This window comes from Lathyrus oleraceus, chromosome 2 (genome assembly GCF_024323335.1).
Source record: "Lathyrus oleraceus cultivar Zhongwan6 chromosome 2, CAAS_Psat_ZW6_1.0, whole genome shotgun sequence".
Classification (NCBI taxonomy): Eukaryota; Viridiplantae; Streptophyta; class Magnoliopsida; order Fabales; family Fabaceae; genus Lathyrus; species Lathyrus oleraceus.
Window position 1 is genome coordinate 171,002,863 of NC_066580.1, and position 5,867 is coordinate 171,008,729.

Here is a 5,867-nt window from a genome sequence, read left to right on the forward strand (position 1 = left end):
TTGATGCATGGGACCTTTCCCACATTATTTCCAAATACTTTTATTCTTCCTAATGCTAAGATGCACATAGAGATTCAGAGGATACCTTTCAATATATATTTACACTAAAGTATCCTGGTTTTGACATCATACAAAACACATCTAACGGATGTTGCACTCACATAGAGTTCCTTTCAGATACCTTAGTATCCTCTTCGTCACTGCTAGGTGTGATACCTTTGGCTTCTACATGAATTTACTCACCATACCTACACTTTATTCTAGATCATACCTTGTGTGACAAAGGTATTGAAGTGATCCAATGAGTCTTTTGTACTGTGTTGGATTGATATCATCTTCATCTGTGTCTTCCGACATTTACAATATAGGCTCATCTGGAGTCGAAGTTGGGTTTCTTGCATCTCAAACCTCTTGAGTATTTCTCCTGCATATCTTCTTTGGTGCATCATCAAGCCTCTACCACTCTTGTAGAATTCGAATCCAAGGAATATGAGAGATTTCCCAAGTCTTACATTTCAAACTCCTCACTTAGGTCATGTTTGAAATCTTCGATCTCCTTCTTGCAACTTCCTGATATTAATAGGTCATCGGCATATAGACATGGTATAAGCAATTCACTATTGCTTCTTCTTACGTATAATACAGGCTCAATTGTGCACTTCTAAAATTCCTTTTCCCTTAGAAAGCTATCTATCTTCTTGTTCCAAGCTCTTGGAGCTTGCTTCAGTCCATACAGGGCTTTATGCAACATGTATACCTTTCTTTCTTTTCCTTGTTTCACAAACTCAACTGGTTGTGCAACATACACTTCTTCATGTAAGGGGTCATTCAAGAATGCATATTTCACATCCATTTGACATGTGTTCCAGTTGTTCATGTTTGTTAGACCAATAACCAACCTGATTGTTTCGATCCTATCAGTAGGTGCAAAAACATCATCAAAGTCGATTCCTTCCTTCTGAAGAAATCCTTTCGCCACAAGTCTTGCCTTGTGCCGAGTTACTTCACCATTGGATTCAACTTCACCTTGTACACCCACTTCACATCGATTGCCTTCTTGCCTTGAGGAAATTCGACAAGTGACCAGGTGTCATTGTCTTCGATGGACTTCAGTTCCTCATTCATTTCTTTCACCCACTTTGAATCCTTTAATGCCTCAACTGCATTGACTAGTTCAACATCTCCATAGAAAGCATAATGTACCAGCTCACCTTCATTATCGACCATATCATTTGATGTAATCACACATTCTTGTAACCTTCCAGGCATGTATCTTGTTCTTTGAGGTCTGCTTATGCTTACTTGACCTCTGGCTTCTTCCTGTCGAAGTTCTCTTTCGACTTCAATTATTGTTTCTTCATATAAGATTCTCACTGATTCCTTTTTGACATTTTCAGTCCAATCCCATTCCTTAAGCTCATTTATGATCACGTCCATGCTGATCATTACTTGCTTGTTTATCGGGTCGAACAACTCGTAACCTCTAGTCGAATGATACCCTATAAGGATCATCTGAATCAACTTGTCATCATGTTTTCTTCTCAACTGATCAGGCATATGACTATGTGCTATAGATTCAAATAATTATGTGGAAACTATAAACATCAGTGAGGTCGTGCTCGAAGCTGTCTTTTCACCTGAGTCTGAGAAGGTCGGGACTTCTATCTCTTCATACAAGCAAGATGTTGAAGTGGTTAAGGCTGGTAATGCCCAAGGCTGGGGCAAATTTGTGGAGCCAATCATAAAAGAAGACAAGTTTGGATTGGGGTATACTCCGGGGTCTCAGAAGAATGAAGCTGGTACTTTCTCTAGCGGGGGTTTGGTTTCTCCCCACACCGTCAATGTTGCAGATGAAGACAAGGCTGATAGCGACTGTGACTTAGATAGCTGGATTCGCCCGTGTGTCCCAGGAGAAAAGCTCGACAATTGGTCATCTGAAAAAGTCGTCCGATTTACTCTACTGAAGGAGCAATTTTTATTGTTTTCCTTTTATCACATGCATAATAAAGTCTTACACTTTGACCAAGGTGTAATGACTCATCTGTAGGGCCATCCATTTAGTTTCATTTCGCAATTATTTTCATCATCAATAAAGGACAGCTTTTGCAAACAATTTTGTGTTCTCTTTCTTTCAATTATTTTTACTTTTACAAAAACGGCAATGTTTCTTTTTCATGTTTTTTTTTTCGTTTTTCTTTCCAAAAAACACCTCGTAAAACTGATCACCCGGATCTCACTGCTAACGACACTGCTATGGCCAAGTATGACTTCGACAATCCTATCTATCAAGCCGAAGAAGGGGCTGAGGAAGATTGTGAATTGCCTGAGGAGTTAGCCAGGTTGTTGAAACAGGAAGACTGAGCTATTACACCTTATCAGGAAGTGATTGAGACCGTCAACATTGGTACCGAGGACGACAAGAAAGAGATCAAGATCGGGGCCAATCTACAGGCCGAGAGGAAAAGACCGTTGATTACTTGACTGTGCTAGAAAGGTCAATGGGTTGTGTGCTCGGTCAGCATGACGAGTCAGGTCGAAAAGAGGATGCAATATACTACCTTAGCAAAAAGTTTACCGACTGTGAACAAAGATACTCACTGCTCGAGAAAACTTGCCGCGCTTGGACATGGGCTGCTCGCCGACTAAGACATTATATGTTGACTCACACGACTCTATTGATATCAAAGATGGATCAAGTCAAGTATATTTTTGAAGAGCCAGCGTTTACCGGAAGGGTTGCTAGGTGGCAAATGATGCTGACAGAGTATGACATCCAATACACTTCACAAAAAGCCATCAAAGGAAGTGTCTTGTCAGACTATCTTGCCGAGCAACCGATTGATGATTACCAACCTATGAGGTTCGACTTTCCTGATGAGGACATCATGTTTCTCAAATCGAAAGATTGCGAGGAACCACTCCCAGAGAAGGGGCCTGACCCTGAATCCAAATGGATTATGATGTTTGATGGGGCGGTCAACGTCAATGGTCGCGGAGTTGGTGCAGTGTTGATCACGCCGGAGGGGGTTCATATGCCATTTTGTGCCAGAATAACTTTTCCCTACACCAACAATGAAGCCGGACGAAGCAGAATGGGTCCGTTCTCAATACAATCAGCTGAGCCTAGTTGAGGAAAAGAGACTAGTAGCTATATGCCATGGCCAACTATATCGGAGACGGATGAATAGAGCATTTGATCAGAAAGTGCGCCCTCGGGAGTATCAAGTCGGTGAATTGGTACTCAAAAGAATTCTTCCTCCCAACACAGATCACAGGGGCAAATGGACACCGAACTACGAGGGTCCGTACGTGGTTAAAAGAGTTTTCTTTGGCGGAGCTCTGATGCTAAAAACCATGGATGGCTAAGACTTCCCATCCCCTGTCAACCCAGACGCAGTTAAAAAATACTTCGCCTAAAATTGACCCGTTGGACAAGTAAAAAGAATAGTCCAGGAAAAAAAGGGCATCCCGACGAACCAAAAAAAGAATGAAGAGGTTCGGGCAAAAATTAAGGATATAAAAACAAAAATGTACACCCGGTGAGTCGAAAACCCGAAAGGGCGGCTCAGGCAAAAAAGGGTATCCCGGTGGATTGAAAACCCAAAAGGGCGGTCCAAGCAAAAGTTAGGGAATAAGCGAATGACTGCAATCTGAGTTCACCTGTGCTACATCACCGTTTCGTTCAATCCGGCAATATTCGAAGGTTAAAGATCGTGTAATCATCCACTTCAGAAAGCAAGATGAGCAGAGTGTCTTGAGGACATACGAGCCATAGCAGAGTCGAAACTCAGCGGGACCCCGTTTCCACATTGCCATTAGGATAGTTTTCTTTTGTTCAATTTATAGCGATCTCCTCTTTCCAGGGATCAGCTTCCTGATGTACTCGCCTATTCCTGGCACAAATTTTTCAACCAACAAAAGTCGAATAATTCAGTTAAAAAGCCTCTTTACTTTTCATTTATCAGTTTATTTGCAAAAGATGTCTGAATTCTTGAGGAAACATATTGCATCTGAATATAATGGTGGCTTTTGCAGATGACCTGCGCAGGAAAACAGTCAAAATTGCTTTGAATGTGCTTAATCCCGGACGGTGAATTCAAACCGAGTAATTCCCCGGGGCGTACGTGTATTTTTTGGTTACAAGTCACAGGAACCGGATGCCAAGTCATGAATCCTCACCCCCAAGCGGTTGACAAAGCCTCTCCTCTGCAGAGCAGGTTCCCCAGTAGAGTTGACAGTATCCAGACTGTATATCCCCAGCGGAGTTGACAGTGCCAGATTGTATCTTCCCGGCAACAGCGGAGTAGTTGCATACCCAACAGACAAGAGGGTGGTGTTCCCAGTGTTCATCTCGTCCCCAGCAGATTATTTTTTAACAGATTTGTTTTAATCCCCAGCCTGAGGACGATTAGCAAGTTCATATCCCCAGCAAAGGTCGATTCCTACGACATTTCCCCAGGAAGTGCTTTCCTCACAGACTCTCCTCGCAGAGCCTCGCCAAACAAAGTTTCCATAGTTGATACTTCCCCAGCAAGGTCAACTTTTCAAAAAAGGCCGATCTATTTTCGGTGGCTCCCCGGTCCCGGCAGACGGATCATTCCCCACAGAGCATTCAAGGATTGATACAGCGATTCGCTCCCTACCAGAGTTGCTTCCCCAAGCAGATTTCTTTTTTTCTTTTGCACCATGCATAACATTTGCATTTGCATTTACATGCATATCAAACATACACATAAGCTGATAAACAGGTTCTTCAAAGCAGACTGAAGAGTTACTTTACAACCAAAGTCATGAGATCCAGCCAGAGGATCAAGGGTGAGTGATCCAGCCTGAGGGTCATTTTGAAGATTCAGCCTGAGAATCGTTTTCCAGTGATCCAACCTGAGGGTCATTTTTGAAGATTCAGCCTGAGAATCGTTGTTCCAGTGATCCAGCCTGAGGGTCATTTTTGAAGATTCAGCTTGAGAATCGTTTTCCCAAGAGTCAGCCTAAGGTTCGTTTTGAAGATTCAGCCAGAGAGTCGACTACGAGCGTTATTTTCTTAGCAAGCCGGCTAGAGGAATAAATTGACAGCTCAACAGAAAATCAACCTACAAGAGGATCCAGCCCGCGGATCGCATTTAAAAAACAAAGTCTAATCGAAGAGTCGTTACAACATGTTCTAGCCTGAAGAATATGTACGAAGCCCAAAAGTGGGATATCCTCGAAGCTGCATATCTAACATGAAGATTGCAGATTTCGAAAGAGGGTCAACCAGCGCATGCCTCAAATGCGAGATCCTGATGATGGGAATTTATCATCAAATCAATCCAGATCTAGCCAGAAGATCGAAGTCAGGTCTAGCCCGAAGACCGGAAATAGATTCAGCCAGAGAATCGAAACAATTCAGATCTAGCCAGAACATCGAAGTAGATTCAGCCAGAGAATCAAAGAAAATAGATTTAGCCAGAGAATCGAAACAAAGGAGATCTAGCCAGAAGATCGAAGTCTGGTCTAACCCGAAGACCTGAAATAGATTCAGCCAGAGAATCGAAACAATTCAGATCTAGCCAGAAGATCGAAGTAGATTCAGCCAGAGAATCAAAGAAAATAGATTCAGGCAGAGAATCGAAACAAAGGAGATCTAGCCAGAAGATCGAAGTCAGGTCTAGCCCGAAGACCGGAAATAGATTCAGCTAGAGAATCGAAACAATTCAGATCTAGCCAGAAGATCGAAGTAGATTCAGCCAGAGAATCAAAGAAAATAGATTCAGCCAGAGAATCGAAACAAAGGAGATCTAGCCAGAAGATCGAAGAAGACCTAGCCAGAAGATCAAAGAAGATCTAGCCAGAAGATTGAAACCGTATCCAGCCCGAGGATCAAAATT